Raw genomic sequence first — 23,346 nt, 5'->3', positions numbered from 1 at the left:
AAGCACTTATGACACTGCAAAAGCGGTATCTAATTCATATTTTACAGTAGTAGTTTTCATGATCAACTACTAAAAGAAAGCTGTTTTTATCAGTATGTACTGCATCAAACATTTTTATACCAGGTTTTAAAAATATTCGTATCTTTCCATGGAGCTTTTCAAATAAGAGATATTCAGTATGAGCTGAAACAGCTGTTGAACTTGGTAGCAAGTTACACTTAAATGGTAGTAAAGGGAGGGAAATTGAGGAATGGTCTACAGACACTAGCCACTCTTCCTTCAGCCTCAGTGACCAAGGCAACAAGGTGGCAGAAAACATTTGCTGCTACTCTTTACTTAGACTAGTGTATATGCTTGCATATCATGCAACCCCCAAATTTTCACCCATAAAAAATTATTTTATGTATCTTGTGTATCATACGTGTTTATTTTTTGAGGGACTAGTTAAATAAGCTAAAGTAAAAGAGAATGATAAAAGTAATGTTAGTAATGCTACACTCGTTGCGTAAACGTGTACGGCCATAAACAACAGAACGAGAAACAGCTGTTTTGCTTGCATTTCAACCATCATACAATAGTAAATTACCATAGTTATGTTACAAATGACATTAAGTACGTAAATAGGACAGAAATGTTTACATTATACCATTATCCACTATGGAGAAAAGACCGGCAAGGTAATATCCTGCTAAATTTAAGCTGCAAATGTAGCTAAAGCTAAGAAAAAATGTTCAAGCTGCTAATGACAAATTATTATGCATCAGCAACATGGATGAAACTCCCCTGAACTTCGATATGCCATCAAACTCGACCGTAAATAAAATTAGAAAGGAAAGTATTTTAATCAAAACTACGGGGCATGAAAGAACACATTTTACTGTTATTTTAACGTGTATGGCAGATGAGACGAAACGTTCCCCCTATTGTTATCTTTAAACGGAGATTGAATTGATGCCTAAACAATTCCCAAATTGGTATCATTGTCCACGTTCACGAAAACCTAAATAATGCAGATGGTTCATGATCGCTATGTTTGTATCTCATAAGTAGTAATATAAGAAAAAATACATTATTATTGGATACAGTGAAGTAAAGCATGACTTTTTTTCAAAAGATCCATGGAAAAGATGCATATTTGTTATGTTTGCATTTTATAATATGATATGTGAAATATTACATACGCTGTGTAATTTTATATCGAGTATGATGTGATACCTTTAAAATTGGCTTCAAAATTAGGTCTTCAAAAGTCGCATGATACACGAGTAAAGTTAAGTATACCTTAGTTTAACCAGACCCCTGAGCTGATTAACAGTTCTCCTACGGCTAGCCGAGAACTTTACCGACTCGTCCAACGAGGAACTATGATACACGAGTAAATACGGTATGTTGGTCATATGGATTACTTTCTGTGAGAACTCTCAAACAAGGCTTTTCAATAAACAGTAAGTCACTTGTACACTGCACAGGACTGGTTCAATTCTAATTTGAGAGAACACTATTGATAAAGGAAAACCGAGTCCTGAACAATGTCAAGTAAGGATACCACCAAGAAGTGTACACTGTACAGGACCAGTTCACTTCTAATTTGAGAGAACACTATTGATAAAGGAAAACTGAGTCCTGAACAATGTTGAGTAAGGATATCACCACCAAGTGGGGAAAGCCAAGATTTTTGGACTGAAGACTAACTGACAGCAGAGAGCTAGCAATATGGCCTTGCCTTACAAGTGTTTCAGCAAGGATGAACCAGGAGTCTGAGCTGTTGAACTAGCGCTATTAGCCTGGATCAGTTCTAAAGTGACAAATCCAACACCACTGATCACTACTTGAGGAGATATTGAAGGTTAAATAACAGAAGTAAAGAATTCAGATTGTTCCCAGTGATGGAGTATGAACTTTAATACTTCCAGGGATTGGAATAGGGGAACAGAAATCCCCAGCTTAAACTGGAAAAGCAGTCATTTGAGGGAGTAGGAATTTCTTTACACCAATCTGACCCCAACCACAATGCTAGTCTGCTGGCTTGATTTTCACTGGCACACAGCCAAATGGCACGGCGAACAGTCAATTCGTGCATGTGGAGTTGTGGCCATGCAAAAAAGGTCCTCGGACAGCTGTGCTTAACATAACGTACAAGAGAGTAACTTACCAACTATCCTCTTGAAACTCACAAAATGCTGATGCTGGACTGCAGGAATAGCTGTATTTGCAATACAGCTATTCCTGCGGTCCACTTTGAACTGTAGGTCTAACCACATCCAAAGGTTTGGCTACAGATCACTTTGCCTGTTTAAATGTTTGAAAAATACTGGGTGGTGTGACAAAGAACTGGGGACTCCTGCTCCTCTTTCCACTGTTGACACCATCACTGAGAGAAGTACAGATTCTTAACACAGATTTGGAGTTTCTTCCCTAAAGGAAAGAGAGATATCTAATGTGGCTGAAGAGATAGGTGTCATTTCTGTCTCAACCTCATGTCCGACTTAACTTCATATGGTAATGAACAGACACTGATTATCATTTATGCTGAACTCGCAGTAGAAAATTCATACACTACCGTTTGATCAGTTGAAACATCTTGAAAGGTGTAGCCAGTAGAAGACTGTATACTGTAAAAGACCATGGTGATTGCATAGTAGCACTGTTGCATGTTTACTGCTACTCCCAGTACTTGCGGCACTTCTAATGGAGGTCTGTCTTAATCAAAATCCCAATATTTTTTCAGTTCAGTGATCACTGTATGCACATTGAAGTGGGGAGGTGGCATTAGCTCAACTGCACTTGCCTAAGACAGCAAGAGAAATAGTGCGTGCTAAGTAAGGTCATTAAACTTTCTCTACACTTGGGAGGGTTATTGAATTGTGGTTCACAATGCTGTGTAGTAACAGGCTATTCTTCAAGCAAAAAAAAAAGGAAGGGGGTTCACACATATCATCGTCCTCACTCATTCCTTGTCTTGTGACTTAACCAGACATCTTGCATCAGAGAAGGCAGTAGAGAGTCGGCAGTTTAGCTCTTCAAACAGAGTTTATATTTAGATATAAATCACTGTCCCATTCCTATCCTAGGTTCAACCAAGATAATAGAGGAAGAATGAGAAATTACACTGCCCCTCTTGTACACTATTCTCACCCAAAGGTTGAGATAAAAGAAAACGTCCCTCAAATGAGTAAGCTTGGACTGCAACAACTTGGAGTGTGCACACATCAAATAAGAAAAGGGTGTTGGTTACCTAATGTACCCTTCCCCAAAAGGAGGAACTGAAGAATAACTGTCCTGTTGCCAGAATGAACCCAGTCCAGAGATTATGTATGCACAGAGCAAACAGGATGTGTAAACCCAGACTTTTACAACTTCATGTAGACATGGGGAGGGGAGGTGTTCTCTGAGCTGGAAAACATCTGGTCTACAAACCCAGTACAGGAAGAGCCAGGGGGATGCACAGATCTATCTCTGTTCTGAGTAGGCATTCACCAAGGCAACAGCCCTGCCAGATGTATGATGACAACACCCCAGTGATTTGGTATTTCCACTCGCCTGCAGTGAGGAAGAGCACACACAAGAAATCCTCCTAGACTACTTATTTTAAGTGTCAGACTTCCGCCTTTTTCTTCATCTTTCTCTAAAGCAAAAAAGTGGAATAAAGGGACAAGGAGGATGAAGATGACTTCAAAGATGACAACATTGAGGAGGAAAGAAGTGAAGAGGAAAAAAAAAAAAATCTTTTTTCTCAAGAATGCCTTGTTCATCTTTCACATCAGAGGGCTGGTCTTGAACAGGAGACTTCAAAATATCTGCTGGAGGTTGGAAGAGCTGCTGCAACTGGAGGATTTCCTTCCTCACTGGAGACAGAAAAGCTAGGGCTCATAAGGTGGCAACTGCTGTGTCACAATTCCCCATTTCCTGACAAGATGAAATGAAATGCATTTGTTACAATGAGGTCGGAAGAAAAAGAGCTGGAGGAGTCTGGCAGCGTCACAAGCTGGTGAACACCTCTTTCTATTTCCTCTTAATGGGCTACCAAGACTTCTCACTGGAAAGAGGACCAGTGAGGGCCATTGCACATAAATAACAGGAAAAACATCATACAATCTTTATCCTTACAAAATAAAGAAAAAAAAATCAGTACTAAGTGGTTCTACAGACAAAGGACCGCCTGGATGCCAAGTCCCTTGCACAAGTATTGGTCATGTTTCTTCTCCAATAAGAAATAAAAACAAGATCAGTTGACATGAACAGAGTACATAGTAAAAGTAGAATTCAACGCAAATGCCAAGAAACAATACTGGCAAGCTTCTAATCCAGACCAGTAACCACACAGACGTGGAAGCATGTTGGGACACCATATAACAGCCAAAGAAAAAGTGGTTAGTGTCAGTAGGTGGGTGAGGGATATTCCCTAACTCACCCCTCTGTACCCCCTAGTTAAATTGCCTTTTATCAAGTTCAACAAGCATCCCAACTTGTCTTGAATGATATCTCCTATCTTAAAAGCCAATAGTTTGTATATCTGCAGGAACAAAGTGATAGTGTTGTGAAATTGAGCAAGGTTTTCCCAATTTTTTTTAAATACACATTCATTATTACCTTGTCAATTTCAAGTAAATTTTATCTTGAATTACATCTTGTTGCTGGTGACCCTTGTGTATGTAACTATGACAGTATGTTACAATATTGTGATAGTGATAAAATATATACTGTACATATTTACATATTAGTACATGAATTCACATGGAATTTTTTGGTTAATTACCCAGTAAAGAGGATTAAAAAATTGTACTTACCACTAGTCACATCTTTGAATAACACTTGCACAAATAATAATTTTAACTCGTGTAAATTTCAAGTGAAACTGAATTGATAGTTTTTATAAAGTTTTTACAACCAGCCATAATTGTTAGCACTGAATATTTGACAATAAATCAGCAATTAGCAAAACACAGTTTTTAAACATGGCAAAACAGTAAAGGTAGTATTGAGTACTTTAATTAATTAAAGTTCCATAACAACTAAGCTTTTATAACCAGCCATAATTGTTAGTATTGAATATTTGGCCATATATCACCAATTTTGGAGCAAAATAAACAATTTTTAAACATGGCAAAACAGTCACAGTATAGAGTACTTTCTTTAAGTTCCATAATACAAACCATAGGCTTAGTGGTCTTGTTACATATCATAAAATCACTTACTTTCTATACACCTGTTAAAATAGTGCTTTTAAGTTAAGATTGTTCACAAAATTAAGAGTGAATTCCTCCTACATATGACTGGTATGATCTGAAAACAAAATACATAACCAGTTTTTCTTCTGATACAGTAAATATTTATATATTAACTTTTCTCTATGTTTAAGGGAAGACTAGTATGATGGAGTATTGAAACAAATAAATTACAAGTGGATACAAAGTCTCAGCTGCCTCAGCATGTTGACCTATCTACTCTGCTACTTATAATGGAAAATGGAATGCATGTGTCAAAAACCAGTTTGAGATAGCCTATTGAAATATAGATCAGCAGCTTAAACGGTACAAGATTAAATACAGCCCTGTAAATATCTTGAAAAATACTCGCCAAAATGCTTGAGCTGTTAATTTACACCGCAAAGCAGTTATGTCAAAAATTTTGGTGTAAGAGGCCCTTGAAAAGTAAGTTTTCCATGGTCCTTATTTTTTAAAATGGGCCAAGAATTTACTGCATGTTAAAACACCATTTAAGTAATCTTCAAAAATCAGAAGAATAGGTAATAGTAAATACATAAAAGCAAGACAAAATACCAACCACATTTGAAGTTCTGTACTTTTCCTCCTGATGGGTTTAGCCCATTATCATTTTTCAAAGGGGCAAAGAAGTTATTGTATGAAAAATGCCACAGAAATAATCTGAAATTAAAAATCAGTGGATTAAATACAGTATTAGTAATTACATTTTCTCCCAAAAGTGTCAAGTGTGGAAGTTGATGAACAAAGACATGGACCAGATTTTTAGTGATTAAAAGTTTTGGTTACTGTGTGATTAAGAAAGCTGCACAACTAAAACTATCTTAGATTCTAAAGGGATCGGAAGAAACCTAAGGACTTAGATTTTACTTATTAATTGGAGCTGCATAATATATGTAAATTTTTTTTTTATAATTTTAGTTGTACTAAAGGACTGTATAAAAAGAAAAACCTCAGCTGTTATGGTTGATAACATTGCCTACTAAGCTTTTTTTTTTTTTAAGTTTTACAATGACAAACTAATGCCACTATAATGATAATGTGCCATATCTAATTTTTGTATTAATTGAACCACCATGTCACACTAAATAAAACAGCTGAATTAGAAAAATACAGGAACAGTTACAATGATGCTCAAAGATCAGTTCTACTTACTAAATTTAAATCTCAAAACTAAAGTAATCATAACAGGGATAAATTAATTTCAACACCATATCAGAGCATTTTGTTTAATAATTTTCACTATGTCTGTGTAGCATTTTCAAAGCTGAAAAAGGAGAAAAACAAGTACTTCCCAAGAGAAACCTTTTTCAAGTGTCCTGAGATCCTGATTAAGTTTTATAATTCAACTGACATATATTAATCAATGTACTGTAACACCAAAATAAAAGTATCTAGAACTTCAAGAGTCCTTAATCTGGAACTATTCTAATGGGTATTTCCATCACTTCATTAATTAAAACCAAAGGTAGATAGTGATGGTTTTCTAATGTATGAACTGACTGTCTTTCCAGTTGAAAATGTCTTCCTAGTAAGTTTTTAAGTAAAAATGTGGAAGGATTTAAAAAAATATCCTAGCTCAGATAACTTTTTTCAGATATTCTTTTGCTTAAATAGATTTGAGCTGTGACTCCCACATCATAGAAGAATACAGTTTATTTTAGCAAGCCTTTCTTTCAGATGTCTAGAAGTATAAAATCTTGAAATTACTTAAGTAATGTAAAAGTACTTAATTTACATGTTTAAATATCAAAAGCTTTGAGTGCCGTAAATGTAGGATCAGTTACTATTAGTTGAAAATATCAAGTACTATAATTAAAGATTGTCAGTATATATACTGTATAGCACAACTAAGTATTGTGACTGAAGTTATTTCAGTAATATTAGCAGCCACAGGATTTTGTGGCAGGGAATTTCCTTCCTGCAATTGGGTTTAATACAAAGTAAGTTGCTTAGTGGGAGAGAGATGCTGTACTCATTTGTCTTCCACATCTGGGAAAATAATGGGTGGGGTGGGCTTTAGGGCAACACATGAACTCGTAATAATTTTCTATTATCCTTATCAAAACCTGGAATTTTATGGAGGACAGTGTTCAATATTAATTTAATTGAAAATTAGCTTAGGACAAAGAAGTTATAACGTCTGGCCATACACATGGCACTTGGGATACTAAAAGTGGTGTTGCATAGCACTGCTTTGTTTTTCAGAGCATTTCTACATTTAACTGTTTGTGGCTGTAATCTGCAAACTGTGTGTAGGACATTGCCTTTTTTTTAAACCAAGCTTTCTGCATTAAAATGTTTCATTGAAATTGCTGCTTTAGCCTGCAAAGTTACCTGTAATATTGCTCAAAAATACTGCCCTTCCATTTTTATTATTTATACTTGTGTCATTCACCAGGCTGAATGTCAGGTTTCAAATGCCAAAACATACTTTAATGTACATTTAATCTTACAAATTGGGGCCAAACTACAGTGGAAATGTAGAAATTATGGTATTATAGTCTTAAATCTAGGTCTGTTTCAAAACTAAACAAATATTCAGGCAAACTTGAGTGCTTTTGGAGAAAGTACCTATGTTAGTGAATTCAGTGCCTATAAAATTACTTGTACAAGTTGTTAATGTTTAGGCTATTTTCCAGCCTTTCTTTTTATCCATATCAAATTTTCTTCCTTTTTATAGTGGATATGCCTCTTATCAATTCAGTTTTTCTGTGGTAATGAGTGGTGGTATGGGAATTTCTTTTATAATTTCTTCAACCACTATGGTAATAGGTAATTTTATGGTATTCTAGGTTATTTAAAATTTCTTCAATGCAATTTAACCATTTTGAAGGAGAAGGCTAGTAGCATTTTGAAATATAGGGCAGAAGTGGGGGGAGGGGGGAGATTTTAACTACTAAAAAATCTTAAATGAAAGAAATTAAAACTTCCTCCTGGCTATTACCAGGTTGCGTGACTTTTTAAAAGTATTCTTACAATTTACCAGATATCTGGACTTAAATATTTACAAATTACACATGGTGCTTGTTAATCTGTTTAACATGAGGCTTAAATTTATGTGGTAATGACTTGACATTAATAGTAGCTCTAAAGCGTATGTGGTGTTATAAGAAGTGTGCATTTTAAGAAGGCAAATGTCAAGATAAAATTGTAACAGGAAGAAAAGGAATTGCACAAGATTCCTTAGGTATTTTAATTACTTGTCTGTGGGTACTTACAAAGAATGTAGTTCTTTACATTACTAAAGGAATACTCATTGTTCCAACCTGTTAAGTTTAAAGTGATTCTCATAATTGCAATAAACTTTCATGTATTAGGAGCACTATACAATGTTGAATTTTATGTATAAATTTTACACAGTTATAGTCCCTAAATGTAACACTTCCTTATATAGATAAATTTAATCTAGATTATGTAAGACTAAGCAAGTGCCATTAGCTATCTTGAAGTTTTATGTATCAGCAGAATGTCTGCACTACTAATTACATGTGTACCTATCAGTTCCATATACTGTATAGTATATAATAGCCTGATAAATTTGTTCCATTAAACTTGTATAATTGAACTGTTGATGTTGATGTTGTTTAGAAGATGGTTTCCCCACCTTTAGCTTGGTAGATCTGAGTGGCAAATGGAATGTACAATAATTACAGAGTTATTCTGAGTATGTATAGAAAATGGGAATAAAATTATAGAAAAACCAAGGCAATGCTCTTTCTTGTGCACCAAACTTAAAAATTTATTATTTGAGGGCCTAAAGCTCGTGAATTGTGTTTACACTACATTATTATGTATTTCAAACTTTCATCGTAAAAATGAATTTTACAGAAAATCAAAAGGGTGCAATTATTTGAAGAATTTAACATGTCTATGAATCTATAAAAACTTTAAGTCCTACACCTTAACAAGTAGAAATACTGGAGAGCAAGAGTTGATTGCTTGTATTTCTCACTTTCCCCGGCTCAGTATCCCACAAGTGGAATATAGCAGTAAAATTTAATATAAAATCTACTGAAGAAGGCAACTGCATAATTAAGTATCTGCATTACTAAGATTGAAAATGTTTGGACTAGAAATGAGAAAGGAGACAGAGATCACATAGGGAGGCCCATAAAAATCACAAAGGCCATAAGCGAAGACTTAGACAATAGGGAAATTCAATCTTATGGAAATTCAATCTTTGTGCATACCCAAGTCTATGTACTGAATCTAAATGGAACAAATTTTGATGGATTATAAATAAACTGTGTATTTAGGACACCCACAATCTATGCACTTGCATCACTAGTGATAACTGAATCAAAATTAAGAAAGCTTATTTAAATTTTTGGTAATTGTTTTGACAGTAAAACTGCTGGACTGATATTCTATTTTTGTCTCTAATGTACAGTCTCATGCTAACTTGGGGTCAAATTAAAATTTTTGCTGTATTTAAACTGAATATTCATGTCATTATTAATAAAGATTGGCAGCTGATAACACTTTTTTTTAACCAGAGGAACCTTTCCCTTTACATGATTGGTAATGTATGCAAGCTATTGAGTTTACATTCTTAAACCTTGCAAGTTTGCAAAAATCTCTCCACAAGATTTTGTTTTACAATAAAATCTTCATCCCTCATCACCTTCATAAATATTTTTAAGTCCAGCTTTCCATTTAAGGTGTGAGTAATGAAATGAGTTCAAGACATTTTCCTCTGTTTCTTCTATATGCCTTAACTCCCACCATGTATAAGTTATGTACTCATTATCCATTTTCTCAGTGATTTCCTGAGCCATCCTACAGGTCTTCATTCTTTAACTGCCATATCTACAGTACATTACTACTTTTTTGACAAAATGACAAATTTATTAAATTTGTATTTTTCATAACTAACAAATCTGAGGTCTTAGGTAAATCTTCTAGTGCCAGCTGGAATCAGGTAAAATCAATAAAATTATAAATGCAAGGGACTACAGTAGTGGCATCTGTCCTTGGTCACGAGTCAAACGGGCCCAACCATGCCCAAGCAGTACTCCATGACTTCAGCAGTTATTCTTCCAACCCAGGTTAAGACCTCAGGCTTGTTAGTTATGAAAAATATAAATTAATAAATTTGTCATTTGTTGATATACGAAACAAACCTTCAGTCTTAACATTAGGATAGACTTACTCTTGGCAGGAGGTAAGGAAATTAACTGACTGGAGGTTTACCACATCCAGTCATTCTTTTAAATAAGAGGATTCTAAGAAACATGACCTTTATTCCTGAACCCCAGATATATGTATATCTTGGGTTCTGACTTCTGGGTTTCAATTCAGCATCACAGTTCACTGCATGTACGGAAGACTAGAAGCTATCTGTTCTAATAACAAACCAACTAGCCACTTATGTAGGTTTTTTATCATTCCTCTCTCTCCTTGCTAGAGAGAGGAATGTATTGCTACTGAAATGTATCTTCCATTAATGATCACTAACAGTATGGTCACTGCACTCACCTGTATCATGTCAGTTCCAGCTTATGACGGAACCCTCTCCTTACTGCCAGCAGGTAAAGAAGAAAGAAGAGAGACCAGTCATTTCACTTTCATACCATCATCTTAGACAAAATACAAAGTGACCCGCCAGGGGCACTGGATGAGCTACAGAATTGTTGAGCAGCCACCACCGGACCCAAGGAAAAAGTGTCCAAGGAACTACTGAATGAGCAATGTCCTTCAAGCAGAAGGAAGTGAAAGTGGTTTGGCAACACCACAAACCAGCTTTCAGAATTTTATGAATAGATATATTCTTCTTAAATGCCAATGAGGAGCTTAGACCTCTAACGTCATGCGCTCTTGCCTGCGCGGCATTGTCTGAAGTTCCTGATGCAGGTGAATAGGCATTCACAATCGTTTCTAGTAGCCAAAATGAGGTTGTGTCCTTGGACACTTCTTTCTTGACCCGGCCATGCTAACAAAAAGGCTGCGACAACCCGGTCTCAGAAATCGAGTCCTTTTTAGATAAGCATGCAGTCCCCCGACAGCACATTTCATCAGGGTCATTGTAAACAAAGTCTCCCATAGAAGGTATAGAACGGGAGACAAATCTTTCATCACGAACTGAAGGATTTTGAGTCTTCGCAACGAATTCTGGAATAAATTTGAAAGTTCAAAAACTTCCAACCCCTGGTGTACTTGACATTATAAGACAGACCATGCAGTTCGCATACCTTTTTGCCGATGCTAGGACCAACAAGAAAACCATCTTGGGGGTCAAATTTCTATCTGTAGCCTGTCGCAACGGCTCATGGGCTTGAGTAAGACTAGTCAAAACCAAAGCCAAATCCCAACTAGGGGGTTTGAGTTCTCTAGGGGAACAAGACTGCTCGAAGCTTTTAATCAGCAGATATTTCCCAAGATGTAGCTATATCTATGTCTTTCTTACACAGAGCTAGCGCTAAAGCAGCCCTATAGCCCTTTATGGCAAACACACAAAGATGTTTTTCTGCTCTGAGAAAGACCAGAAAATCAGCTATTTGTCGAATAGACGATCCAAGTGGAGAAGAACCCCATCCATGGCACTAATCACAATAGACAGACCATTTTCCTAGGTACAAGGATGTTGAAGACTTCTAGATATATTCTGACATCCGAGACGATGTTCCTCGAGAAAAGCCTCTCGATCGCAGGAGATACTTTGTATTCTCCACCCGTGAAGAGATAGGGACTGTACTGACTGATGGTACCTCTCCACATGAGGTTGATATAATAGGTTGTGCCAGAGAGGCAACTCTCTCAGCACTTCTGACAGCAGAGACAACAGGTCCGGAATCCAATCTGCCTGCGGCCATAGAGGAGCTACATACATCATCTTGAGATTCTGGGAACTTGTTACTCTGTTTAGGACCTGACAGATCAGACAAAACAAAGGGAAAGCACGTCCAAATTGTCCCACGGATGTTGCAGGGCATCCTCTGCCACTGCGGCCGTGTTGGTACAGTACTGTACTACTGAGCAATAGCCTTCCAGTTTTGTGTTGTACTTTGTTGAGAAGAGATCTATCACCAGTCTCCCCTACAAGAGAAACAGCCTGTCTGCCACCACCTGATGCAAAGACCACTCTGTTCCCAGATTCTGTTCCTGACAGCTTAACTTGTCTGCTACCACATTCCTTTTTCCTGGAACGTGTCTGGCTCTGGTCTCTACTGAATTGTCTACAGCCCATTGATGCAGCTGGACCGTCATAATGTGAAGCTGTTGAGAAACTAGTCCCCCGTTTGTTTACACACGCAACTACCATAGTAGGTTCCCAAATCAAAACTATGGAGTGACCCATTACCCTCTCCTGAAACTCCTGTAATGCTAGGAATGCTGCCTTCAGCTCCAACACATTTATGTGGAGTTGTTTGTCCTGATGACTCTGCTATCCCAAAATTAGCAGGTCCTCTAGATGAGTACTCCAACCTTTGGCCAATTCATCCGAGAATAACAGAAGATCCGGAGAGGGCACATGGAGAGACACCCCTACTGGCAATTTGTTGTCATACAACAACCACAGCAGGTCTTTTCTCACCTCTGTAGACAGAGAAACTTTCACGTGAGGATGATCTGTTGCTGGAGACCAAAACTCCTTCGGTCTCCACTGTAACGACTGCATATGCAGATGTCCATGAGGAACTAATTTCTCTAGAGAAGTTAGCATGTCCAGAACTACTTGCCACTGCTTTGCTGGTTGTGTTTTCTTGGACAGAAAGGACATAGTCACATTCTTGCACTTCTCTATTCTCTGATCAGATGGAAAAACTCTCGCCTGTGCTGCATCTATAATCATACCCAGATACAAAATCCTTTGACTGGGGACTAGATATGATTTTCCCCAATTTACCACAACGCCTAGGACGTGACAAAATTGAAGCAGCTGATTTCTGTCCTGAAGTAACCTCTCCCAGGATTTTGTCAGGACAGGACCAGCCAGTTGTCCAGGTATCTTATCAGTCTGATCCCTTGGGCATAAGTCCAAGTCGACACCAGCGTGAACATTCTTGTGAACACTTGAGGAGATGTTGTCAAGCCAAAACACAGCACCTTGAACTAAAACACCTGCTTTGCAAGACTGAACTGAAGAAATTTCTGTGATGATTGATGGACTGGGATCTGGAAATATGCATCCTTTCGATCTATGGTCAGCATAAAGTCTCCTTCTCTGACTGCTGCCAAGACTGTCCTCGGAGACTTCATTTTGAACCTCGTCTTCCTGACAAAAAGGTTCAATGTTGACAGTCTATTACTGTCCTCTAATCGCCACTGGACTTCGGTACTAGGAAGATCCAGCTGTAGAAGCCCACTGAAGGAAGTATTATTTCTCTACTGCTCCCTTCTCCATCATTTTCTTCACTTCTTGCAAAATGAAATGTTTCTGCGATCCAGGATCATAAGAAAGGTGCGGTAGAGGGCGATCTGAAAGAGGTGGAGTGAAGTTGAATGGAAGTAGAGACTTATCCTTAGGACATCCACTACCCCCGGCTCCACCCCGAATTTCTGCCACACTGCCCAATGGCTCACCAGGCATCCCCCAACTGGTAGCACTAAGCAGGGAGAGCTGCCCATTCAACTGTCTCATACCCCTGCCTCTGTCCCTATTTCCCTTTCCTCTTGCAGGTCGACTCTGAAAGGGATGCTGTTGAGACGGTTACTTCATCGAGGAAGCAGGTTGAGTAGGTTTAGGGGGCAGGAGTAGATCTTATCTTCTTTTGTGGAGCCTGTTGAGTCTTGCCTTGCAACAATAGACCAACTCACATTAGACTTACTAACAGCTTGCTGAGCAAGCCTGTTGTTAGTATCCATATGTCTATCGATGGCAGCTTCCAACCTATCCTTAGGTAACAACAATTGGGACTTCAAAATATCCCCATTCCAGAGCAACAACAAAGAGTCCACATCCACCGAACGGCTTATCTTGGCTAGAGCTGCATCTCTTCTCATTGAAATATTAGCCCATACGTTGGCACTCAGATTAGTCAAATATGAAATAGCCTTAGAACCAGATTGAAGTAATCTGATAAAAGCTGTCTCATGTACTGAACTACTTGCTGAATCAGAAGAGGCAAGCTTAGCTACAGCTGTTTAACAATAAATCTAACCAAAACACCGTCTGGAAGATAGAAGAGGCTGTCAACTCCAATGCAGTGGCTTCCTGACACATAAGGGAAGGCGATTCCATTCTGTCTTGATCCATCATCAGACCTGGTCTCAGACATGAAGTTTGGGTTGATCTGTCTACTTAAAAGTGGAATAATAGGAGTTGTTGTATAATATCTCCTATGTAGAGATGGAGGAGGAGGGAACAACTTGAACGATTTATTTGAATGTACAGTTATCCCGACCTGAAATCCGTGAGTTCACTTGTTACAGGACTGACTCCGCTTGACTAGAGCACAGCAATTCAAAGGATGTCTTAATATCTTTCTTAGGTCCTAAAAGTGCTTCAATCCCAGTAGGAGCAATCGCTGAAAGAGTTTCAGTCCTCTTCGAAAGACTATTAAACTGACAATCAGATCTACAACCTCTGCACAAGGGGAAAGAAACTCATGATTATTTACACCTTCTGCTTCATTAATTACATTGTCACCAGAAGAGGAAGGGACCAGAATATCATGCATACTCGCTCTCGAAGCCGATGCACCTCTATTACACGACACACATCCATCTTCTCTTGGCCTAGTTGTGTCATGTTGACGTCCAAGGGACGACGACCATTGAATCCTTTCTCTGCTCCTTGGTCATGAAGTGAACATAAACATCCCCTTTCCCTCACGTCCGACCAATTGTGACGAATTACATCCGTATCTATCCATACTTCTACAGCTGACGTGTATCGGGAGAACTAGGCACTTTCCTGGGAGATCTGGACCTTGAATGCCTGATCAACAGCTGAACAACTACTCCACTGTCCAACGGCCTAGTAGACAAACGTCTGTTGTCATCTATACATGAATCCTCCACTTCCAGGACCCTAGATCTCTTGGTTGGAACATTGTCATCTTTCCTCCTAACTTTGAACGGCCGTACCAGAGACACCGGAACTTCATCACGAATATTATTCGCCCATTGAGCCACCAAGAGCAACCTTTGAAGGTTTTTTTGAAGACACTCCCACTACATCTGTCCTCATTCCTAAGCTGAATGACCATGGAAGAACCACAACCACCAACTTCCAAGACAGCGCCCACGACCGAATCTTGAGCTTTTGTACACACAGGGAGGTGGCAGTCCTGGCTCGAAGAAGAAAAAGAAATTGTCCTTTTCTTGGCAAGGGGAACAGCCATGAAGTCCCTGATCGTCCAACATTTAACTGGAGCACACACAGGTACAACGGACGAAGCCGCTAATGAGGCATAAGAAGAAGAAGAAGAAGACATGTCTTTTCCCCTTGCATACCTCATTAAACTTCTCTAACACTCTTAATTTATCCATCACCGATTTTGCTAATGAATCCATCAACACAGAATTTGTTGTCACCCCAGAAGATGTAGTTGCTATTGTCAACACAGAAAGGGTAGGATTTGATATCACCACAGCAGTTAGAAGGTGGTGTCACTGGTAGACCTGGCTATGACGTCACAACGTTGTACAAAACACATGAAGGGAGTGTTGGTACCACTGCAGGCAATACCAAGGGAGCCCCAAAATGATGCAGAATTGGTACCATATGCATTCCAGAGGATGTCGTTGTGCTCGACCCCATGTAGTGGAGGCCCAGGGAGGAAGGGACATTCACAATATGAGGACTGGAGGGCAGCAGGAAGCCATGTAGTGTGACAACAGGCCATCTAAGGTTGGTACTCCTGAGAGGTCTAGCGAGGAATACATGCCCGCCATCCTCTGAGCATCTGGAGCTGGAAAACGAGACAAAGAAGGAGATGGCGGACCCCCATCCCTGAAGGGAAAGAAGAGGCTTAATTATCAATATAATTACTCGAAACTCCTCCAAATGCATCCCCCGACGAATCTATGAATGAACAGGGAGGGGTATGGGAAACTTCTATTACAGGAGGTCAAACAACTGGAACAGGCCTCTCTAAGGAAGGGACAGCATTACGAGGAGACTGAACAAAGGAAACTGAAGACGAATCCCCATCATTCCAAGATGGAGTCATCTGCTTCCTCTTGTACTGACCCTTCCCATAAAACCTCTTCCACTGACCAACTAAGACATACAGAGCAAGGATTAGTTGCATTACATACATTCTCTCTGCATCTACTATACGGATGTGGATCTGTATTCACTGATGTTAGGAAATGAGAACAAGGAAAGCCACCAACACCCTGACATTTCCTTTGCTTCTTACGAGATCCAGGAGATACACTTGCAGGAGGGTTAAGAGGATCCATTATATCCAAGCACATGTCCACAAACAGCTGAAAACCACACACTGAAACACACAAAGAAACCAAAAACGGGAAAACCAAACCAGCTTTAGAGAGGAGAGAATGAACATGTCCTCTCTCAAAGGCAGTAAAAGAGTAACTGATGAAGTCAGGGAGTACTGCTTGGGTATGGGTGGGCCTGCTTGACTCGTGACTAACGACAGATGCCACTAGTCCCTTGCATATACAATTTAATTGATTTTACTGGATTCCAGCTGGCGCTAGAAGATTTATCCTTATGTTAAGACCAAAGGTTTGTTTCGTATATGAACAACTGTTCTGTACCCCTTCTTGTCATTTGCCAAAACAATCTCAATCTTGAGATTTTGGCTTCTTTGAAGTCTCTTGATCTTAAATCTGGTCACCAATTTTTCATTCATAAAATATGTTCACCACACTAAGTCACTTCCATTTTCCTAGTCAGTACAGACCTGTACTAATGTAATGGGAAGAATTTGCTTTTTCTGCTAAGTGACCTTTCTGTTTATCATAAGTCTGGCTAACTCTCTCTCCATTTCATCCATTCTGCTGATGGGATCCTAAATGCATTTATCATTAGTCTAGCTATCTCTCCAATTCATCCTTGCTGTAGCTACTCTCCTTTTTTCTGCTCTCTCCACTACTTTATCCTTCTGTAACAAAAATGCTCTAATTCTTCTAAGACTGGCTGTCTCTCACAACAGTTCTCAACTCTTCACCCTTTGCTTTTGTAATGCATTTTGGGCATCAAAAATCTCTGACGAGCTTCATGAATGCAGTATTTTTAATCTTTAACACTTCTGGTGATACTATCTACTACATTTAGTATGCAGAGTTCACCCTTGCACCTTTCCCGTAACCACCACATGGCCTTCTCTTTAATGTACTTTTTCCTTATTCCTCTTCTATTCGTCATAAGCTTAGTTTTACATACAAGATTTTCACTCTTTACCCTATTCATTCCACTCTTCCACCTTTAAAACATTGGTACCACCTCACTGTTAAATTCTGCAGTTAGCACCAGGCCACCTGCATAAAGAAGCTCCTAGGGAACCTCTTGTCTGTGCAACTTGCAGCTTCTTTCATTGGTTAGATCAAATGCAACGGCTGCTGTTACAATGAGCCAAAGTGTGCGGTCATCCAAGATGAAGTGCACTTTCTCCTTTGGCCTCAGAGGCAATGGAAGTGGTTACAGTCAGAGCTAAAATAAAAGGCTCTAGTTTGTAAACTCAGGAAAAATACAAATTGTTTTAAAATCGTCATTTGTTTCTACGGGAATAAAAACTATTGTCATCTTTTTTAGAAGACTCATTAGGTGGAAGCCATCTCAGGTCAATGAATTAAATGTTTTATCCATAATGGAACTGTCATAATCCCAGTCACTTCAATGAACAAGAGGAGTGGCAACTACTGTAACATCCTTTCTAGTCTCTCATAAAGATGTTGGAGCAGTAGGACCCCTGGCTTGAGAGTTGGTAAAGAGTGTTGCTCGAGGTAGGAGGCAGGATCAGGGAATCATTTAATACCCATAACGATATAAGGGTCTGACGGTAACCTGTTGAACTGCCACCACAGGTCCCAAGGGCTTAGGGACTTGTGGGCGATGTCCCTCAGGTAGAAAGAGGTAAAGGTTGACTGACGTATCCAGACACTTGCCTTCATTACCTGAAAGTGAAAAGTTCCTCCAAAAGGCATGTGAGGTTCAAGAAATGTCAGAAGTGAAAGACTGATCCTTTATTATTCTCGACAGGTGTTTATAATAAAAGAAGTGGACGGAAAGGTAGCAGGCGACCTGAGGCCTCCTGCTACGTCCATACGAAGGTTGTGTTTGTTAACAGGCATAAAAAGACATGTATAATGCATTACAGAACATGTAAAAGGCAAGTATATATATCAGCAGACAGGCCGTACAATGATGCATACAATGAGATACATAAAGAATCTGAAATATCAACAAGTAACATAATATTTATATGAAGTGATTAATGTATGTATGAAGAGAGAAACACAAGAAAGGAGAGGCGATTTGACGCCCTTACAAATACTCCCCCCGAAGACAATGATTAGAGGAGCAATTATTGGATGAAAATAACATTAATCACGCAGATGCTGAGGCAGTTGGAGCAGGCCCCTGCTCCTGGAGAACTGTGGGCGTGGGGTGGAACCGACATCTGGGGTTGGCTCGATGTGTTTCCTGGGCTGTCCCGGACCCCGCTTTGGTGGGGGAGTGGGTGTGTCCGCAGGGAGGTACTGAGGGGGGAACTCTGAGGTTCCTGCCTTCTTCCTCGCGTACTTCGCTGTTCAACAGGAATGCCGGCTTCACCCTGTCGATGGTGATCCAGTCTTCCCACCCGTGGATGTCCAGGAGGCATGCCTTGGCGGCCCGCCTGATGACTCAGCGGGGCCCCCTGTAGGGCCTGGTTAAGGGCAGCCAACAGGCGTCCACCCTGGCGAAGATGTAGGCACAGGAGTGTAAGTTCAATGTCATTTATATATGCAAAATATGGGTTATGCAATGCATATTGGATCAAATTCTTGCATATACTCTAGTGGCAACCACTGGCGCAAGTTTCATGCCTTTTATATATGCAAAAGTTTGGTCCCAGTGTGGCAGGAGCACTAAGACATCCAAAAGGGCACCGTCAGAAGTCGCTGTATTCAGAGTTGCAGTTTGGAGACTGGAAGCTTCCTGTCCATAGCAAAGGATGATTAGAGTGCAGATTTCATCGAGGAATCAGACGTTTCCAACAGCGGGCAGAAGAATGATCTGAAGGCGTTACAAGATGTAAGGTCATGAGTCTGAGGATATCATCTATCTTGGCTAGCTGATGGAGCTGAGAATGGGGAAGGGTCCACCCATGGTAAAAATAAACCCCCATTCGATGACGCTCTGTTGGCAATGATGCCCCAGGGGTGAGATCACTTGTGATTGTCAAAGACCCAATATATATATATATATATATATATATATATATATATATATATATATATCTTCTTCTTCTTCTTTTTCTTTTAACGTGCTTTTATTCCCATTTTTGTATGGGGTAAGCACGATGCCTTCTTTTGAAGGACTTTTTGATTTGGCTTTGGGGTAGACCTGTGGTCTCGATCGGCTGCCCTGCCTGACATCGCTTAGACCCCGGTACGTATGTTTCATGTATCATACCAGACCCAACGCCCTTTCTCCCCCCAGCAGCGAAGTTATTGCGCGGGTATGGCGAGAGTTCGAGACGTGTGAGATGTTTGTTATGTTTTAGAAGGTGTTGTAGTGGCTTTGTTTTTGTGTGTGTATTTAGTCTGTAACATCCATTTGCTTTTTAAGCAAACCTATCCGTTGATTACATATATAATCCCGGGATGTCTACACGGATAGCAAAGTGTCTGCCTCTCTGATCAGCCGGCTTATGGATTGAACCCGCGCCACAGACCTCTGAAGTCCGAAGCTGCTGCTGTAACCGACTGAGCCATCGAGGTTTATATATATATATATATATATATATATATATATATATATATATATATATATATATATATATATATATATATATATATATATATATACTGTATATATATATATATATATATATATATATATATATATATATATATATATATATATATATATATATATATATATATATATATATATATATATATATATATATATATATATATATATATATATATATATATATATATATATATATATATATATATATATATATATATATATATATATATATAATGTGTGTTTGTGTGCGGGTGTGAAGATAAAAGATCCATAAAACACTATTTGAACGTTGCAACCATATATTTCGAGTACTTCCTTCTGTGCCCCTGTTCACTGGTAAAATATGGACAGATGAAATGTTACAAGGGTATACATACACCTACATATATTTTGCACATTCTTTCTTTGTCAGGACCAATTGGGAAGTAAGGGGTTTGATGTAATCCATTTGATGCAGAGTAATCTGTTATCCTATATATTGTTTTCCCCGACTGGCGACCCTATTCAATTAACCCTTAAACGCCTGTTGGACATTTTAAACATCGTCAAAAATTGTCTGTCGAATGCCGAGTGGACGTTGCAAACGTCGACTGAAAATGCTTTTTTTAAATATTCGCGGAAAACTAATTATAGGCCTAGTTTGCGGAAGATTTCAAATCACACGCCTTGGCGGATGCTGGGAGTTCACAGATCCAGGTGTTGTGTTGTTTTTGAGCATCACCCAGACGCGCATGCGCGAATTCCCTCCTACTCACGCCAGATAGCATCAGCATCGGACCTTGCGGGAGCGATATTTTGACGCAGACGTGTTTTGCAGAACTTTGGCGAGTGTTTGCGTATTCGTGCTGCAACAGGACGTTTGTAGATATGTCACAAAGGCGTCAGGACCGTGAAAGGCGCATACTGCCTGTCGGAAGTGAGCGTGTGAGGCGAGTTTTAGACTGGGATGCTGGAGAAGGACCCAGCAACCAATGTGAATTTTAACATTCGGTCAACTTTGACTCGACCGAAATGATCGAAAAACGCATCCGTAAGCCATAATTATTACATTCGAGTAACAATCAATCATTTACCTTCATTTTCCAACAAACAGAAAGTCTCTAGCACAATATTTAGAATTTTGGTGAATTTTTGAAAAAAAAATTTTCCTCCGCTCCGCACGCGCGAACTCCGCTGAAAATCCTGTCATTTCTTGCGTCAGCTTGCCGTAATTTTTTCGCCGTTTCATATTATTCGTTACATAAAGTGTTATACATCAAAATGTGCGCAATTTCATGTAGAATACAACAAAAAATATATCATTCCTTTAGCTCTTCACAGTGTTTTAATATTTACATCGAAATCACGATAACTGACAAAATTTTAACATTCGGTCAACTTTGATTCGACCAAAATGATCGAAAAACGCATCCGTAATCCATAATTATTACATTCAGTAACAATCAATCATTTACCTTAATTTTGCAACAAACAGAAAGTCTCTAGCACATTATTTAGATTTTTAGTGAATTTAAAAAAAAAAAAAATTTTTCCTTCGCTCCGCGCGCGCGTACTCCGCTGAAAATCCTGTCATTTCTTGCGTCAGCTTGCCGTAATTTTTTCGACGTTTCATATTATTCGTTACATAAAGTGTTATACATCAAAATGTGCGCAATTTCATGTAGAATACAACAAAAAATATGTCATTCCTTTAGCTCTTCACAGTGTTTTAATATTTTCGCCGAAATCACGATAACTGACAAAATTTTAACATTCGGTCAACTTTGATTCGGCCGAAATGATCGAAAAACGCACCCGTAAGCCATAATTATTACATTCGAGTAACAACCAATCATTTAACTTCATTTTACAACAAACGGAAAGTCTCTAGCACATTATTTAGATTTTTGGTGAATTTTTGAAAAAATTTTTCCTTCGCTCCGCGCGCGCGTACTCCGCTGAAAATCCTGTCATTTCTTGCGTCAGCTTGCCGTAATTTTTTCGCCGTTTCATATTATTCGTTACATAAAGTGTTATACATCAAAATGTGCGCAATTTCATGTAGAATACAACAAAAAATATGTCATTCCTTTAGCTCTTCACAGTGTTTTAATATTTACATCGAAATCACGATAACTGACAAAATTTTAACATTCGGTCAACTTTGACTAGACCGAAATGATTGAAAAACGCATCCGTAAGCCATAATTATTACATTCGAGTAACAATCAATCATTTACCTTAATTTTGCAACAAACAGAAAGTCTCTAGCACATTATTTAGATTTTTGGTGAATTTAAAAAAAAAAAAAAAATTTTCCTTCGCTCCGCGCGCGTACTCCGCTGAAAATCCTGTCATTTCTTGCGTCAGTTTGCCGTAATTTTTTCGCCGTTTCATATTATTTGTTACATAAAGTGTTATACATCAAAATGTGCGCAATTTCATGTAAAATACAACAAAAAATATGTCATTCCTTTAGCTCTTCACAGTTTTTTAATATTTTCGCCGAAATCACGATAACTGACAAAATTTTAACATTCGGTCAACTTTGATTCGGCCGAAATGATCGAAAAACGCATCCGTAAGCCATAATTATTACATTCGAGTAACAACCAATCATTTAACTTCATTTTACAACAAACGAAAAGTCTCTAGCACATTATTTAGATTTTTGGTGAATTTTTGAAAAAAAATGTTTCCTTCGCTCCGCGCGCGCGTACTCCGCTGAAAATCCTGTCATTTCTTGCGTCAGTTTGCCGTAATTTTTTCGCCGTTTCATATTATTCGTTACATAAAGTGTTATACATCAAAATGTGCGCAATTTCATGTAGAATACAACAAAAAATATGTCATTCCTTTAGCTTTTCACAGTGTTTTAATATTTACATCGAAATCACGATAACTGACAAAATTTTAACATTCGGTCAACTTTGACTAGACCGAAATGATTGAAAAACGCATCCGTAAGCCATAATTATTACATTCGAGTAACAATCAATCATTTACCTTCATTTTGCAACAAACGGAAAGTCTCTAGCACAATATGTAGATTTTTGGTGAATTTTTGAAAAAAAAAATTTCCTTCCATCCGCGCGCGCGAACTCCGCTGAAAATCCTGTCATTTCTTGCGTCAGCTTGCCGTAATTTTTTCGCCGTTTCATATTATTCGTTACATAAAGTGTTATACATCAAAATGTGCGCAATTTCATGTAGAATACAACAGAAAATATATCATTCCTTTAGCTCTTCACAGTTTTTTTATAT

Source organism: Macrobrachium rosenbergii, chromosome 25 (genome assembly GCF_040412425.1).
Source record: "Macrobrachium rosenbergii isolate ZJJX-2024 chromosome 25, ASM4041242v1, whole genome shotgun sequence".
Taxonomy (NCBI): domain Eukaryota; kingdom Metazoa; phylum Arthropoda; class Malacostraca; order Decapoda; family Palaemonidae; genus Macrobrachium; species Macrobrachium rosenbergii.
Note: the sequence above shows the minus strand (reverse complement) of the source record.